The sequence below is a fragment of the Callithrix jacchus genome, chromosome 2, assembly GCF_049354715.1.
Source record: "Callithrix jacchus isolate 240 chromosome 2, calJac240_pri, whole genome shotgun sequence".
Taxonomy (NCBI): domain Eukaryota; kingdom Metazoa; phylum Chordata; class Mammalia; order Primates; family Cebidae; genus Callithrix; species Callithrix jacchus.
Window position 1 is genome coordinate 106301937 of NC_133503.1, and position 19211 is coordinate 106321147.

The window sequence follows — 19211 nt, forward strand, 5'->3', positions numbered from 1 at the left end:
AAAAAAGCCTGCACATATGAGGCCTCAGACCATTTGCCTTCATATTTACATAAAAAGTCCAACTGCAGAATATCGAAATGAATAGTTTCTTCCTGAGGCCAACCCAGTCCTCCCCACAGATCATAATTTGCCAAACCTTTGTGCAGAAGACTATAAGCCATCTTTTCCCCCATTCAGAGTCTCAGCGTCAAAACAGTTGCAGTGATTCAGGATACCCTCCAGAGGAGTATAGACTGGGGTAGTGAAGACAGCTGGTTGCCCATTCTGAAAGGAAGAAAAATAAGCACCCCTCATTTCCCTTCCTTCTTTCAGCAGAAACTTGGTGTGTGAAGGAGACAGAAAGCAGGCATCCTCACTTTCTCTTCCATCTTTGTATCTCTGTGACCTGACGACCTTTGATGGATGCCAACCACGGGTGCCATTGAGGCCTGCACTCATGAAACAAGGAAGGCCTAGAGAATAGGAATTGTGCCTGGGTCCATTCAGATTAAGCCCCCAATAGGCCCTGCCAAACTTGCAGTTATTAGCCAGTGGAGGCTCTCTCCTCTGTTGCCTCCATATCATAAGCATAGTGCCAAGGTAGGAAAAGAACCCACTTACATAAAAAAGGGAAAAGGGAAATAAAACAGCTTAAGGGGAAAAAGAAGGAGGTTTGCAAATGGGTTCCTTTAATCACTGTATCTGTCCCCCAGTTTGAACCAAGTTGAATTACTTGGTCAGGGGAGGAAAGACTCTATGGGTACCTAGCTGGAGGGGATGGCAAACAGGGTGCGCTGGCCAGCCAGATGCCTGGGGTCCCTGGCCACTAAGGCTGCCCTGGGGCTGGTGCGCAGCTCACCCACCACCCCCACTGGGCACCAAAAACACAATCAGCAAACATGCTCAGGTGCGCCAGTCTGGAGGGGAGGGGATGAGGAGGGGAGCCACTGTGGGCAGCCTGCACCTGCGGCTGTTTGTATTGGGGTGGGTGGGGATGGCCCCTCTAAGAACAAATGGAAATCACATTGTTTTGAATGGCATATCTGATTGCTGAGGCAAGCGCTCTTTCTACTTAATAACATTTTGCAGTCTATATCAAAACGTTAACATTATAAAAGTAGATATAGGAGCCATTTAAACCATAAAAGAAGACAGGAAAGATAACTAGAGAAAAGTCTGGGGGTCTTAACTGATGCTTTGACAGGCAGGTGGTCAGGAACTGGGTTCAGTCTGGGACCTTCCAGCAACACCAAGGAGTGGCCCTGCCCAGATGCCTTCAGTTGTCCCAGGACTCTTCCATCATCCCAGCTCAGCAAGGCAGAGACTACACTCCAGATAGCTGCATCCAAGAACACTGGGCTTCCGTTCTCCCCAGCTCCTAGCCAAGAGCTTTGTTCCCTGGAGAAGCAAGACTTTAACATTTCTCAAACTGCCTCCAGCTCTCTGCTGCTGAGGCTAAGTCCTGTGCATCTGGGAATATTATGTCTAAGCACATCTTTTTAATGATAAACCCATTTCACGTTAAGCCTGCAAAAAAATTATCATTTATTTTCTCTGTTCATTTTCTCAAAACATAGAACGTTGTATCCTTATAATGGCATTCACAAGTATAAAAGGCTCAGTTAGGCAGTTGACTTAAACAAGAACATGTTCTCATGTATAAATAATGTGTGGTTAATGTGATTCAGTAACATATACTTTTTATATAAAAATGTTACTATGGCTACACTAGAACAGTGTAAATGTAAAATTCATTTTTAAAAGCATAAAGTATCTGTTTCAGAAAATCAATCAGTATAACACATTAAAGCAAGATTTTAAATCGTGTTTTTCAAACTACATTTCTAAGCCTTTTTCACCCTCTCACAAATATTACCCAGTCTATCTCCATTACAGCCCCCATCAGTTGCTGTTTACTTTGGTCAACACTGCAGTATATACAAACGTCTTTCTCCTGAGGAATCTCATCTTGCATTCTTTGCTACTCCCTAATTCTTTTTACCTAACTACTTTTCAACTTCACTAGAAAATGTTTGCTTTTTATTTTCATGTGATTCTTCAAATACTTACAAACTTAGTATATCATTCAAACTCTGTTATTTATGGAAGTTGAGTTAGGTAACTGTATCTAATTACCAGATGTCCTAAGAAAGAGCATTTCAATGTGAAATGAAGATACTAGTATGTATAGACCAGAAGATTGTCATTTCAGGTTATTTAGAAATATGCTATGCCATGTTCTATGAGGTAGATAGAATATATTAATTCAACAAATACTTACTGAGCATCTATGCTGTGCTGTGCGTGCTTACTAAACTAAGCAGTGGAATTATATTAGTGAGTAAGGTAAGAGTGGTCACCACTCTCTTAGAGGCCAGAAAATTAAATATATATACATTCTTCATCATTGACATGTACTGAAATGGAGGTTCAGAGAGGATATGTGGGTTAATTTATTTAAAGTTAGTCTATCACTGGTGGTAAAATTTTGTTTCACTCACCTCAAAGTTTGTTTTCAAAAAATTCTTATTTGTTACCCTATTTTAGTGAAAGCTCTTTGTCTGTATCAATAGATAACCAGAACGGTTTGAAATTAAGAACTATTATTTTTAGGCAATGTTTACAAAATCAGCAAAGGTTAATTACTAACATGGAAAAGCAGGGTCTTTCATTTGAATGTGTTTTCCTGCTTATGAGCTTTGAGGTATTGATCAAGCTATTTAACTCTTCTCAAATCTGTTTCCTCATCTATATAAAAGGAAAGTAGTAACATGCACTTCATAGGTTAGTATGATCAGCATTATAATATACTGAAAGAACTTAGCAGAGTCAATGATTAAGGGATACTAGTAAATATTCTGTTCCATTTTAACATATATATATTTATTTATAGGTATATATAAATATATATGATTTTCCATTTTATATAATTTACATATATGTGTATGTATATGTATATATGTGTGTGTGTATGTATATAAATATATATATATATATAAGTGAAAGCCTTCATTCACTTTGTTTTCTCCCCATTGGCTGTAATAAAACTGTGAGAGAAAGATAAATGGGTCACAAATATGTTCACATTCCAGTCCCCAGAGCCTGTGGATATGTTACCTCAAATAGCAAAAGGAACTTTGTGTGATTCTACAGATCTTGAGATGGGGAGATTATACTGGATTACCTGGCATGTCTGCCCAGTTTAATCACAAGAGTCCTTATAAGAGGGTGTCAGGATGGTCCAAGTCAGAATAAGGAGATGTGATGACAGAGGATTATGTCAGGGTGATGTCATTGCTGGAAGATGGCTATGAGCCAAGGAATTTGGATAGCCTCTAGAAGCAAAGACGTTTTTCCTCCAGAGCCTCCAGAAAGAACACAGCTCTATTGGCAATTTGATTTTAGTCTCACAGACCTGTTGTTAGGCTTCTGACCTATTTTAAGACAATAAATTTTAGTTGTTTTAAGCCACAAAGTTTGTGATAATTTATTCGAGCTGCTATGGAAAACTCCTAATAAAATAAGCAAGCAAATCGAATGAGGCTTTAAAGAGAGCCAAAGTCTGATTAATTGTTGAAGAAAGGAACAGGCAAGCACAAGCTGAGAGAAGCCCCTCCTAGGCAAAGATAATTTGAGTTTCTCATATTCTTATCAAAAAGGACCTCTAGCCATGCTCTTACTATCATTCAATTTACTTGGTTACAATGGGGTTTCACAAGTTAAAGATTGTCTTAATGAAAGTAAAAATTGGAGGGTGGAGCAAGATGGCCATATAGGAACAGCTCAGGATTGCAGCTCCCAGTGAAAGCAGAGCGCAAATAGATGCCGCATTTCCAGACGGATCTTTATTGCCCACAGACCAGCAGATGCCCAGGCAGAGGAGCCCCACGGGTCACCAGTGTGGCTGTTTTGGCTGGTGCGGCAGTTTTGCCAATGCCCCGGCACAGCACCTCTCTGTACAAAATACACTGGTCTGGTTGCCCTTTTAAGCTGGCAATTGGAGCTCTGGGAAGGCAGATTAGCCCATTCATCTGATTAAATGGTACTGAAATAGAGAGCCAGGCCAGGAGATTCCTGGGCAGAAAAAAGCACCACGAATCTCAGTGCTGTTGTTTCAGCCAGCACAGTGGGTTGCTACAAGGGAAATGACACACATCCCGGTGCCCTTTCAGTACCCAACTGGAACACTTGGGAGAGAGTCAACCATTCAACTTAAAAAAAAAAAAAAAAGGGCTCTGAGGCAGGGAGCCAGGTCATCAGGCTAGGCGGGTCCCACCGCCACAAAAACAAACAAACAAACAGCAATTGGAAACAGTCGGGGTTGAGAGTTTCACAGCAAGCACAGCTGAACCCTGGAAGGTCCAGCTCAGTGGGGGAGGGGCGTCTGCCATTACTGAAGCACTCCATCCTTATGGAGGTAGTCCACCATTGCTGAAGCAGCCAGCCATTGCCGAGGCAACCTGCCATAATGGAGAGAGTCTGCCATTAAAAAGACAGGCCACCACAGCCAAGGCAGTTCTAACCACACCCATATAAACAGGGCTACAGGGAAGTTCATACAGAAGCAGGGCGGAGCCCACAGCAGCTCAGCAAAGCCTCTGCAGGCAGACACTGACTAGACTGCTTCCTTGCTGGTCAGGGCAGCCCTGAAAAAAGAAGGCAGCAGCACAAGGGAAACTCATAAATAAAGCCCTAAATCCCCGGGACAGAGCACCTGGAAAAAAAAAAAGGGGGGGGATGTTTATGAGTTCTGCTGCAGCAGACTTAAACGTACCTGCCTAGCAGCTCTGAATAAACAATGGAGGTTGCAGCTCAGCACTTGAGCTCCTATAAAGGACAGACTGTCTCCTCAAGCAGCTCCCAGACCCCCATATATCCAAAGAGTCACCTCACAAAGGACTGATCAGACTGACGTTTGGCAGGCATCATTCTGGGACAAAGACAGCAGAAGATGAAACTGTAGCAACCCTTACTGTTCTGCAGCTGCTGCAGGTAATCCCCAGGCAAGCAGGGCCTGGAGTGCACCTCAGCAGTCCTACAGAAGAAGAGCCAGACTATTAGAAGGAAACTAAGAAACAGAAATAACTTCATCATCAACAATCTGGACATCCACGAGGACCCAATCTGAGAGTCAGCAACTACACAGATGACAGGTGGATAAATCCACAAAGATGGGAAGAAACCAGTGTGAAAAGGAGGAAAACACCCGAAACCAGAACACCTCTCCTCCTGCAAGGGATCACAACTCCTCACCAGCAAGGGAACAAAGCTGGATGGAGAATGAGTGTGATGAAATGACAGAATAAGACTTCAGAAGGTGGGTAATGAGAAACTTCTGTGAGCTAAAAGAACAAATTCTAACTCAATGCAAAGAAACTAAGAACCTTGAAAAAAGATTAGACGAAATGATAACAAGAATGGACAACTTAGAGAGGAATATGAGTGAATTGATGGAGCTGAAAAACACAACACGAGAACTTTGTGAAGCACGCACAAGTTTCAACAGCCAAATTGACCAAGCAGATGAAAGGATATCAGAGGTCGAAGATCAACTCAATGTAATAAAATGAGAAGGCAAGATTAGAGAAAAAAAGTGCAAAAAGGAGTGAACAAAGTCTCTAAGAAATAAGGAACTATGCGAAACGATCTAATCTAAGTTTGAAAGGTGTACCTGAATGTGACAAAAAGAATGGATCCAAGCTGGAAAATACTCTTCAGGATATTATCCAGGAAAACTTCCCCAACCTAGTAAGGCAGGCCAATATTCCAGTCCAGGAAATATAGAGAACACCACAAAGATATTCCTCAAGAAGAGCTACCCCAAGGCACATAATCCTCAGATTCACCAGGGTTGAAATGAAGGAGAAAATGCTAAGGGCAGCCAGAGAGAAAGGCCTGGTTATCCACAAAGGGAAGCCCATCAGACTCACAGCAGATCTCTCAGCAGAAACTCCACAAGCCAGAAGAGAGTGGGGGCCAATATTCAACATCCTCAAAGAAAAGAACTTTCAACCCAGAATTTCATATCCAGCCAAACTGAGCTTCATAAGTGAAGGAAAAATAAAATCCTTTGTGAACAAGCAAGCACTCAGAGATTTTGTCACCACCAGGCCTGCTTTACAAGAGCTCCTGAAAGAGGCAACACAAAAAGAAAGGAACAACCAGTACCAGCCATTCCAAAAACATATCAAATGCTAAAGAGCATCAACAAAAAAAAAATGAAGAATCTGCATCAAATAATGGGCAAAACAGCCAGCTAGCATCAAAATGGCAGTATCAAATTCACACATAACAATAATAACCCTAAATGTAAATGGGCTAAATGCACCAATCAAAAAACACAGACCGGCAAATTGGACAAAAAGCCAAAACCCATTGGTGTGCTGTATCCAAAAAACCCATCTCACATGCAAGGATACACAAAGGCTCAAAATAAAGGGATGGAGGAAGATTTACCAAGCAAACAGAGAGCAAAAAAAAGCAGGAGTTGCAATTCTTGTCTCTGATAAAATAGACTTTAAAGCAACAAAGGTCAAAAGACACAAAGAAGGACATTACATAATGATAAAAGGATCGATACAACAAGAAGAGCTAATGATCCAAAATATTTATGGACCCAATACAGGAGCCCCCAGATACATAAGGCAAGTTCTTAATGACTTATAAAAAGACTTAGACTCCCACACAATAATAGTGGGAGACTTTAACACTCCATTGCCAATATCAGACAGATCAACCAGACAGAAAATTAGCAGCATATCCAGGACTTGAACGCACACCTGGAACAAGCAAATCTGATAGACATTTACAGAACTCTCCACCCCAAATCCAAGGAATATACATTCTTCTCAGCACCACATCACACCTACTCTAAAACTGACCACATAATTGGAAGTAAATCACTCCTCAGCAAATGCAAAAGAATGGAAATCATAACAAACAGTCTCTCAGAACACAGTGCAATCAAGGTAGAACTCAGAATTCAGAAACTAACTCAGAACCACATAGCATCATGGAAACTAAACAACTGGCTCTTGAATGTTGATTGGATAAACAATGAAATGAAGGTAGAAATAAAAAAGTTATTCAAAATCAACGAGAACGAAGATACAACACAGCAGAATCTCTGGGACACATTTAAAGCAGTCTCTAGAGGAAAATATATAGCTATAAGTGCCCACATGAGAGGAGTAGAGAGATCCAAAATTGACACCCTTTCCTCAAAATTGAAAGAGCCGGAGGAGCAACATTAAAAAAATTCAAAACCTAGCAGAAGACAAGAAATAACAAAGATCAGAGCAGAACTGAAGGAGATAGAGACACATAAAACCCTTCAAAAAATCAACAAATCCAGGAGCTGGTTTTTCGAAAAGATCAACAAAATAGACAGACCACTAGCCAGATTAATAAAAAAGAATAGAGATAATAACCAAATAGATGCAACAAAAAACGATAATGGGGAAATCACCACAAATTCCACAGACATTCAAATCATCATCAGAGAATATTACAAACAACTCTATGCACATAAACTAGTAAACCTGGAAGAAATGGATAAATTCCTGGACACTTGCCTCCTCCCAAGCCTAAACCAGGAAGAAGTCGAAATCCTGAGTAGACCAATAACAAGATCAGAAGTTGAGGTGCAATTAAGAGCCTACCAAACAAAAAAAGCCCAGGTCCAGATGGGTTCACAGCCGAATTCTACCAGACACACAAAGAGGAACTGTTACCATTCCTTCTGAAACTATTCCAAACAATCCAAAAATCCTTCCCAAACATTTTATGAGACCAGCATCATCGTGATACCAAAACCCGGCAGAGAGTCAACAAGAAAAGAAAACTTCAGGCCAATATCCATGATGAACATAGATGCAAAAATCTTCAATAAAATACTGGCAAGCCAATTGCCACAGCACATAAAAAAGCTTATCCACCATGATCAAGTAGGATTCAACCCGGGGATGCAAGGCTGGTTCAACATACGCAAGTCTATAAATGTAATTCACCACATTAACAGAACCAAAGACAAAAACCACATGATTATCTCAACTGATGCAGAGAAGGCCTTTGACAAAATTCATCAGGCCTTTATGCTGAAAACCCTCAATTAACTAGGTATTGATGGAATGTATCTCAAAATAATAAAAGCTATTTATGACAAACCAACAGCCAATATCATACTAAATGGGCAAAAACTGAAAACATTCCCTTTGAAATCTGGCACTAGCAAGGATGCCCTCTCCCACCACTCCTATTCAATATAGTACTGGAAGTTCTAGCCAGAGCAATCAGGCAAGAAAAAGAAATAGAGTATTCAAATAGGAAAAGAGGAAGCCAAATTCTCCCTATTTACAGTCGACATGATAGTGTATCTAGAAGACCCCATTGTCTCAGCCCAAAATCTCCTAAAACTGATAAGCAACTTCAGCAAAGTCTCAGGATATAAAATCAATGTGCAAAAATCACAAGCATTCCTATACACCAGTAACAGACTTAAAGGGAGCCAAATCAAGAATGAACTGCCATTCACAATTGCAACAAAGAGAATAAAATACCTAGGAATACAACTAACAAGGAAGGTAAAGGACCTCTTCAAGCAGAACTACAAACCACTGCTCAACAAAATAAGAGAGGACACAAACAGATGGAGAACGTTCCATGTTCATGGTTAGAAAGAATCAATATCATCAAAATGGCCATATTGCCCAAAGTAATTTACAGATTCAACGCTATCCCCATCGGGCTACCAATGACCTTCTTCACAGAACTGGAAAAAACCACCTTAAACTTCATATGGAACCAAAAGAGAGCTCGCATAGCCAAGTCAATTCTAAGTAAAAACAACACAGCAGGAGGCATCCCACTACTGGACTTCAAACTATACTACAAGTCTACAGTAATCAAAACAGCATGGTACTGGTACCAAAACAGAGATATAGACCAATGGAACAGAACAGAGGCCTCGGAGGCAACACAGCATATCTACAATCATACAATCTTTGATAAACCTGACAAAAACAAGCAATGGGGAAAGGATTCCCTGTTTCATAAATGGTGTTGGGAAAACTGGCTAGCTATGTGCAGAAAGCAGAAACTGGACCCCTTCCTGACACCTTACACTAAAATTAACTCCAGATGGATTAAAGACTTAAACATAAGACGTGGCACCATAAAAACCCTAGAAGAAAATCTAGGCAAAATCATTCAGGACATAGGAGTAGGCAAGGACTTCATGACCAAAACACCAAAAGCATTGGCAACAAAAGCCAAAATAGACAAACAGGACCTAATCAAACTCCACAGCTTCTGCACGGCAAAAGAAACAGTCAACAGAATGAAACAGCAACCAACAGAATGGGAAAAAATTTTTGCAGTTTACCCATCTGACAAAGGGCTGATATCCAGAATTTACAAAGAACTAAAACAGATTTACAGGAAAAAAAAAAACAAGCCCATTCAAAAATGGGCAAAGGATATGAACAGACACTTTACAAAAGAAGATATACATGAGGCCAGCAAACATATGAAAAAATGCTCATCATCACTGGTCATTAGAGAAATGCAAATCAAAACGACATTGAGATACCATCTCACGCCAGTTAGAATGGCAATCATTAAAAAATCTGGAGACAACAGATGCTGGAGAGGATGTGGAGAAACAAGAACACTTTTACACTGCTGGTGGGAGTGTAAATGTCTTCAACCATTGTGGAAGACAGTGTGGTGATTCCTCAAGGACCTAGAAATGGAAATTCCATTTGACCTAGCAATCCCATTACTGGGTATATATCCAAAGGATTATAAATCATTCTATTATAAGGACACATGCACACGAATGTTCATTGCAGCACTGTTTACAATAGCAAAGACGTGGAACCAACCCAAATGCCCATTTATGATACACTAGACAGGGAAAATGTGACACATATACACCATGGAATATTATGCACCAATCAAAAATGATGAGTTCGTGTCCTTTGTAGGGACATGGATGAATCTGGAAAACATCATTCTCAGCAAACTGACACAAGAACAGAAAATGAAACACCACATGTTCTCACTCATAGGTGGGTATTGAACAATGAGAACACATGGACACAGGGAGGGAAGTACTACACACAGGGGTCACTTGGGGATAATAGGGGAGGGACAGCGGGGGATGGGGAGTTGGGGAGAGATAGTATGGGGAGAAATGCCAGGTATAAGTGAAAGGGAGGAAGGCAGCAAATCACACTGCCACGTGTGTACCTATGCAACTATCTTGCATGTTCTTCACATGTACCCCAAAACCTAAAATGCAATGAGAAAAAAAGACAAAAGAAGGAGGAAGAAGTGCAAAATCCTGGGAGGAGCATGTTGGGGTGTTCAGGCACCAGGCAAGAGGCCATTCCTGGTGCCAGTGTGGAATGGGCCATCAGGGACAGGCACAGGGGTGTGGCCCCTTCAGTGGCCACCTCCCTCCAGACCAGCGTCCCCAGCACTGCCCCCACGAGCAGCCTCTTCCAAAGCTTGCTCCCCAGGAAGCAATAGAAGTGCCTCATCCTGGCATTTAGGGACTCTGGGAATTCAGCCTCACCTTCTTTTTTGAGCCTGTACCTGCTGCCTCCACCTTATTCAAGACCTATGTTTCCTGGTGGCCATGCCCTCTATGGGGTGACTGTCATCCATGCAGGGTTATTCCTGGGGAACCCTTCCCTTCCCCACCTCCAGTGTACCTACGGGGCCCCTACTATTAATAGCAGCACCTCTGCCTGGGGCCCCTGAGAGGCTGGGCTGGGAGAGAAGCAGTCCAGCAGGCAGAAATCCATGTACCCAGATGTTGGCAAGTGTGTTCTAGGTGTGAGTATGTGCGTGCATGAGTGTGTGTTGCGTGGGGTAGAGGTTTCTGCACCATGGCAGAAGGAAAGCAGAAGCAGTTCTGGGATCCAGGGAAGAAGATGCTCCTCTGTGTCTGGGGCTCAGGGATGCTCCCCAGAGTGCCAGATATCTCAGCTGGGACTGAACGGACAGGAGGGCACCCAGTGCAGGAGAGTAAACGGGGGGACTCCAGGCAGTGGGGGCTGTGTGTAGGAAACATGATGGCCTGACTCACCTGGGCACTCAGGGTGGTCTGTAAGGCAGGGCCGTGGGGAGAACAGGCTGCCCAGGTGAGCCCTGGTGGACAAGGAGGAGGGCTTTTCCTTGAAGGTCTCAGGGCCAGCAGGTGATGGTGGAGGCCAGAGGTGGCTTTTCCTTGAATCCCTCTCGGAGGAAGGTGGGGAAGGCTGGTGGCAGTGAGGCTGGCAAGGAGGCGAAGTTCAGTTGAGCCCACTCCCAGATCAGGAGCAGAGTCAGGGTCTGAGGGCTGTGGCCCAGTGAGGGGCTCAGAACTATTCCGCAGCCCTGGCCCTAGAATACAGGCTCAGCCTCTGTCCTGGGACTCGAGCATTCCCAACCTGGCCCCATTCACTCGTTCAGACGAGCGCATCCCTCCAGCGAGCCACCCTTGGGCATCCTAGGTCTTCGCAGAGGCTACCCTCCTGTTCTTGTCCCTACTCACTTAGGCGACCCCGCCTCACACGACAGGGCTCAGCACACTGACCTCCAGAAAGCCCCACTTCCTCCCTCACCAGCGCCAACCTGCAGCCCAGGCCACTCTTCTCTGGCTCCCACTTCACCTGTGCTCCTCACGCTGAAGAAGCTTCATGGCTGGGGGGGCCTTCCTGATGAGGCTATGGGCTCTTGGACGGTAGGGTATGTCTGTTTCCTCTGTGTCCCTTACATAATCTCAACCACATGACAAAGGAAAATCCCTAAAGGAAAGGAAAATATTGTCTCCCTTCTCAATGGTTGAGACCTACCATTCAGAGATGGAAAAAAAAGGAATTGAATATTTTGCATGTAGACCTTAGGAGATCTTCAAAATCCAAAAGCTGTTTCAGATTTTGAAATTACAAATGATTGAAAACCACCAAGGCACATGTAAACCTATGTAACAAACCTGCACAATCTACACAGGTTCCCCAGAACTTAAGAGTATAATAAAAAAAATTACAGAAAAAGAAACTACAAATGAAAATGCTGTTGAAGTGTTGTACCAGTTTAAATAGCTGGGAAACTAAATATCAATCTCTATAACCCATCTAGACAAAAGCCAAAAGCACTCTTCTTTTTAAAAGAGGAAGATGGTTTGGGGACTAAAAGTGAGAAAACATCTGTGAATGATCCCCAGCCATGACTAGGCCTGTTTTGCTCTGAACTCATCAAAAGCCTTTGTGATGTCATCACAGACAGGGCCTGTGTAAGGCCCTGGCTGGGTCATGGTTTTTGGTCTGATAGATCCCTGGAAGCCTATTTGGTGACCTGTGGACTCAGACCAGTTTAGTGATTGCGAGTTGTGTGGTGTGTGCATGTGTGTGTGTATCTGTGTGTGGAGGGGGTTAGGTGTGGGGGTGTTTGGGGTGGGGGAGGGTTTCTGTGTGAGGGGTGTTGGTGTGTTATTCTAGTTAGCATTGTTAGTGTAGTTAGTATAGTCAGTATCATTGCTTAGTATTTTAGCGTACTTTGATATAGTCAGTATTGTTGCTTAGTATTTTACCGTAGTTAGAATTGTATTATTAGCATAGTCAGTATAGTTAGAGTAGTTGTGTAGTTAGTGTAGAGAGGTGTCAGGCACCATGGGGCAGAGATCAGTCTCCACCCCACCTGACCAGGGGCTACAGAATTATGAAATGCTGGGCCTCATTGCCTGTGGTGACTTCAGTGAGGTCAAGCTGGCCCGGCACTTGCTGACTAGGAGCCCGGTGGTCGTGAAAATCACCCGCAAAACTGGCTCCTGCATCATCACTAGCTAGAGAGAGATGAATATTTTAAAGTCTGTGCACCACCCCAATATAATTAAGCTATATCAACTTATTGACACCACAGATGTGTGCCACTTGATAATGGAGTACGCATCAGGAGGAAACCTGTGCCAGTGGATGTACCGCAACCTCAAGACAGAGGAGGAGGCCCGGGCCATGTTCCAGCAGATGCTGTCAGCCATGCAGTACTGCCACAGAAAATGAATAGCACACAGAGACCTGAATCCAGGAAATATCATGTTGGACAGGGAAGGAAATGTAAAAATTGCAGGTTTTGGCTCAGTAATAACTTACCTTGAGGGGCAGAAGCTGACAACACGTTGTGGCACCTATGTCTACATTGTAAGATTTATTGCCAAGATAAAACGAGGAAACTGAGGCAGGTATGAAAAAAGATGAGCAGCCAATTTATTCAGCTCCCAAGCATCCTCACTGGTCTAAGAGGGGCCAGAGAAGTCACCCGGTTGTTCAGGGTGTGGAGTTTTATGAGGTATGCAGGCAATTGATTGGTTACTGGGAAACAAAGAGAAGGCATTTCTATTGGCTGTTGAGGAGTAGGAAGTAATGAAACTAGCTGCCATTGGTAGGTGGGCAGGGCTTTGGTTAAGTGGGCTTTGATAGACTACTGGGGAAACAAAGAGAAGGCATTTCTATTGGCTGTTGAGGAGCAGGAAGTACACGGAGTTAAAGTAGGAAGTAGCTGCCATTGGTAGGTGGGCAGGACTTTGGGTACGCGGGCCTGCCGGGGCGAATTGGGCAGGGTATTGCTGGGCAGGGAACGGTGGAGCTTCTTTTTTTAAAAAAATTTCTCTGCAGTTTTTTAACAGTGGGCTGGAAGTTGTATGGATAATTTAGTGCTGTGTGGGCTTGGGAATGGTATGCAGAGGTGGGTGGGGGGAAGCTTTGTGGGGAAGCCAGATAATGAGCTCAGGTGATGACGCAGTTATCAGGCATGGAGAGTGAGGAATGTGTCCGTTTGACTCCCGGCAAGGCAAGCAGCCTTACATACATGGCCCCAGAAGTCTTCCAGGGCTGGGGCTACCAATGCCCACCATGGATGTTTGGAGCCTAGGCGTCATTTTGTAGCAGATGATATCCAGGGATCTGCCCTTCTCATGGAGAATTATGATCCTCAAACAAAAACTTAAATCTGGAAATTACATTTGGCTGGATTCCTTTTCAGAAGGCCTTAAAAACCTAATGAAAAAACTGTTAATGCCAGACCCCAGGGAGAGGCCCACAGTAGAAGAAGTTAGGAGGAACCCGTGGGTGAACAATGGCCAGGAGTTGCCTCTGACAACTTATGAAGAGCAAATCATGGACCACCCAAACCCTGAAACAACCCAACTCTTGGTGGCCATGGGATTCCAGGTTGAGAACATCTTCAAGGCAATTAAAGAAAACTTATTCAATTATCCTGTGGCCACCTACCTTATTTTAGATAGAAAAAAAAAAAAAATCAATCCACTAACACACTACAGTCCCTTGCTCCGGGGGATCCCACCTGTTCTCTATCCACTCAAGTTTCCAGTTCACCTGCCGGCCTGCAGAGGAAGCTGGAGCATTTTAATCCAGACCTCCAGCATGCCCCCATGGCCTCCCCGACCATCGAGAGCTCTCTCGGCAATTGTGGAGATTTAGAAACCTTGGCTCAGCAAGCCCTCCCGCGTGACCTCATGGCCGCCTCCTCCACCCAGAGTACCCTGGCTCAACAATAATCACAGGAAGCCAGCGTCCTCCAAGCTAGGAAGTCCGAGCCTGTGTTGGCCCAGCCAACAAGAAGCTGGGGCGCCGCAGGGCTGTCAGGAGATGCATTTCAATACTAATGAGATGCTTCTGCCTGTGCCCACCAAGAGAAAGAGTAAGATCGCCTCAACATAGCTGGACAGCTGATAAAATCAATTTGGAGAGGACGAAGGATCTGAAGTCCAGGAACATGGAAACCTGACAGTGGATGCCAATGGCTGCGGGGAGGAGTTGGGTGAGACACCAGCAGCAGTTCTCCCTCTTTTTAAATAAAGATGGTTTCTGATTAAAAAAAAGGGGGGGGGGAGTAAAAATTGATCTTAATTGATAATTACTCTATTTTAGGCATAGTCCTAAATGCAGTAATATAGTAGTGTATCAGTGTTTACTCACAATGATATGAGTCCCTATGACATAGGACTATTGCTATTTGAGATTTATAGATGGAGAAATTGAGGTATGAAAAGAGACTTGCCTAACATTATGCAACTAGTAAGTGACACAGCACAGATTAAAGTTAATAGATAATCAAACAAGATAGCCAACCTTCTCCTCACATTTAACCATTGCAAAACTATAAATATCAATAACATTGAGAGAGTTATATCTGTCTGACTGCTTTCTAGATAATAGCTGGTAGCATGGAATTTTAGTACAGGGGAAAGTGAAAACATTTGATGTATACAGAATAGATTATCTTTGGCTTATTTATAAATAATACAACTGAGGATGTTGAGTATGTATGAAAAAAGACATCAAGAGGCAGTTAAAAGGGAGGCCTAAAACGAAGGTAGGGTATACATTAAAAACAAACTTGTATTTTCCCTTTAAAGTTTCTTAAGATTGGCCAGTCTTCCATAAATAGAAAAAAAAAAAAAAAAAAAAACTTGTCCTCTTTTAAATCAATTCACCCATTCTTAGGTCTATAATCCTGAGCCTTTATCACCATTACTATATATACTTCACACATTTTATTTTTAGAAATCTGTGATCTGATCTAAAATCAAACTATCATTTACAAGTTTATTTTTACGAAAAAGTCTGTTTGGGGTTCCAAAAAGCCAATTGACAAATGAGTTTTTGAATGACAATGAGCTTGGGGACTTTAGCCATTTCATGTAGGGCAGTTTGGCAAATGGTATGGAAGATAAAATTAAACAGATAAAAATGGTTGTGAGTTGGTGTGTCTTGAGTTATTTAAAAAACTGTTGTTATTCAAGCCACAATTTTTAAATGAAATAGTAATTCTGTCTACAGGCATTTCTAACATTTGGGGTATCACATTTAAATGCACAACTATTGAAATTTTTATACAGTGTGGCTTTTCTCTAACCATTCTATCATGAATTACCCAGTGGAAATTTTTAATTGAGCTGTTTAAACTTAAGTTTTCTTTGTAGCACAACAAACATGTTTATTAGATCTACTCCAATAAACACTTAATAAAAGCCAATTTAACTTTTGAATTAAATTGGCCCTACCTCTAAATTTTCCAACCTGGTACTCCATGTTTATCAAAAGTATCTTTTGTATTTCACTGATTTTAATTTTCTTGAAACTGTATATGTGAGACAGCAGTCTTCTATTTTCCAAGTGAGAAATTTTAATTGGTAAATTAAAAGCAACCATTATCTCTCAGTATTCAACCCTTATCTTCAAAAGGATGCTTTTACATTTGAACTACTTCCAGAACACATACGTTGCAAAGATGTCTGTCACTATTTAAAATAGCATGATTTGTGCTTTCCTATTATATTTCAGAATATGTACATCAGTGTACTATTTGGTTTCTACCAATATCTTAGAGTTCATACTTTCCTAATTAATTTGATTTTTGAGATTATTTGTATGTGATATTTAATTATATGAACAATTATGAAACTGTTCTCATGCAACTTAGACATTTACATTGATTCTTTTTAATCTCGTAATGCTGATGGAAACCTGTTGGAAGGATTGTTAAATCAATTATATCGCCATGAATGATGATGGTTAACAATGATCTGGATCTTGTTTGTGCACGGCCCCTTCTGCTGAAAAAAGGGTTGATTCAAAATACCATTACCATCTGTTACTGTATCATAAAGGGGAAAATAAAGTTACTTTCCAAGTAAATAAGTTCTCAGGAGAAACAGATAACTTTAGTGAAAACAGCAGAGTAGAAACTTCCAAAAATTTTCTTCTGCATGTAAGCAATTAGGAATCTTGCAACAATTGTCAGAATTAACTTTTTCAGAACTCTGGAAATTAGCCAAAGGGTTGCAGCAATTCTGGGGTCATCTACCCAACAAAAACAGCTGAATCTCGGTAAGAACAGTGACCTCTGTGGCATTTTAACTTGTCCTCGTCACTATCCCAGCTCCCTATGTTGGTGATAACCTTGAAAACCACCAGTCTGTAATCATAGTGAAAACCAATCATCTGACAGCCAACATAGGGCAGAAAAAGAGTTGTAACTCTTTCAAAACCCAGCCTACATTTCATTATTTGACCTGCCAGGTGATTCTCTTGAAGGTCTCATTTGCAAAACTCTTTCTTTTTTTTTCTTTTTTTTTGCTTAACATTACTTCGATCTCACCCAGTATGAAAAACCTTTTCCTTGGGGTGTATGTTGAACAAAAAATTACAGGTAATTGTTTAACTTTGCAGCTCTCTGTGGTAGTAGACAAGAATTAAAGTAAGCAAAAGACTAACGAAAAAGCTTATAAGAAAAAGACAGAGAATGTTATATCCATAGGGTCTTTGAAAAGTTTAAACATATTTACGGCAAATAATTTAAATCAGCTACTTCAATATGTTCATTTTTAAGAGCCATGTCTAAAAAGGTAAAATAATTTATGATAATATTGTCAACAAGGGAATAGCAATAAGAAAGATAGAAATTATAAAAAGAAAACAAATAGAGGTTGGGTGCAGTGGCTCATTCCTGTAATCCCAGCACTTTGGGAGGCCAAGGTGGGCAGATCACGAGGTCAAGAGATCAAGACCATCCTGGCCAACACAATGAAACCCCATCTCTAATAAAAATGCAAAAAAATTAGCGAGGCGTGGTGTCGTGCACCTGTGGTCCCAACTAGTCAGGAGGCTGAGGCGGAAGAATCACTTGAACCAAGGAGGCAGAGGTTGCAGTGAGCTGAGATTGCACCACTGCACTCCAGCCTGGTGACAGAGCAAGACTCCATCTCAAAAAAAAAAAAAAAAAAAATAGAAATTCTGTACTAAAAATGAAAAGTTAAAAGGAAATCCTCATAATGAAGTTAAACAGCAAATTTAATAACAGAGACAAAATAATCAACAAACTGGAAGATAGATCAATTTATATCATTCAGTATGAGAAAGGAAAAAACAGTAAAGAAAAATGAACTGAGTCTCAAAGACCTATGAGACATAACCAAGCATGCCAATACATATGTGATGGAAATCCAGTAGGAGAAAAACAGAAAGGACAGGAGAAAAAATATTTGAAAAAATAAAAGCCATGAAGTTCCCAAACATTGAGAAAACATATGATTCCACAAATCCAAGAAATGTAACAATCTTTGAGTAGGAAAAACTCAAGTAGTTCCACACCTAGACTCATTTTAATCAAACTATTAAAAGACGAAAAGAGAATCTTTAGAGTTATAAGAGCAAAGTGACTTATCATGTATAACAGATTCTCCAAAAGATTAACAACTGATTTTTCACTGGAACCCATGGAGGACAGCAGGCTACGGGAAACATATTGAAATGTGCTGAAAGTACAAGAAAAAAAGAAAAACATGTTACATTAAAATTCTGTATTCAAGAAAACGAAACTGGAGAAAAAATTTAAAATTACCACATATTTAAAAATGGAGAAAACTTTTTGCTATCAGGTTTTCAATACAACAAATAGTACACTAAAATGAAAGACTCTAGAAAAAAAACTCAAATGAAATTACCCCTACTTCACACATACACAGATTACTCAAAATGAATCAAATATTTAAATGAGAACTAAATGATCAAACTTTTAGAAGAAAATAGACGTAAATTTTTATGACCTTAGATTAGTCAATGGTTTCCTAGATATGACACCTAAATCAGGTGCAAGGAGAAAAAAAGGAAATACATTGAATCTTATAAAAATTTAAAACATTTGTGCATCAAAGGACACTGTTACAAAAGTGAAAATACCAACAGAAATAAAGAAAACATCTATAATTAACGTATATCAATAGATATATCTAAATATATCTCAGTATCATTTTTAACTAACATATCACATATCTAGTATTCTGAATATCTAAAAATCACTTATAAGTCAAGAGGAAAAAGACAATCAGTTTTTTTAAAAACAGGTAAAGGATTTGAATAAAAATTCCTTCAGAGAAGATATAAAAATCCCCAATACATCTGGAAAGACATTCAACATCATTATTAATTAGAGCTAGAGTTTGAATGCTTGTGTCTCCTCTAAAATTTGTGTTCAAGCTAAATCCCCAATGCAACAATATTAAGAGTTGTGGCTTTGGGGACGTATTAAGAGCTGGGCTTTTCCCTCGTGACTGGATCAGTACTTTTACAAAAGGGCTGAAAGGACTACTGAGGTCTCTGTTTTGTCCTTCTATTCTCCCTCCATGTGAGGACAATGTTCAAGGTGCCACCTTATTAGCAGAC

The 19211-nt window shown here is 41.1% G+C and overlaps 1 long non-coding RNA gene across 8 annotated transcripts in view; it reads right to left on the reverse strand.

Annotated features, from left to right (window-relative positions):
• The window catches only part of LOC118151444 (uncharacterized), a 32619-nt gene extending 19337 nt beyond the window's left edge, over positions 1-13282 (reverse strand). For 2 of the 8 annotated variants that reach the window (XR_013532572.1, XR_013532569.1), the window contains exons 1-3: positions 11640-12397; positions 11075-11261; positions 137-264 (exon numbers count right to left, since the gene is read on the reverse strand). This is a non-coding gene — a long non-coding RNA (uncharacterized LOC118151444). The other 6 variants (XR_013532570.1, XR_004739757.3, XR_004739766.3 and 3 more) reach the window with 4 other exon arrangements.
• Positions 13283-19211: the final 5929 nt, after the last annotated feature.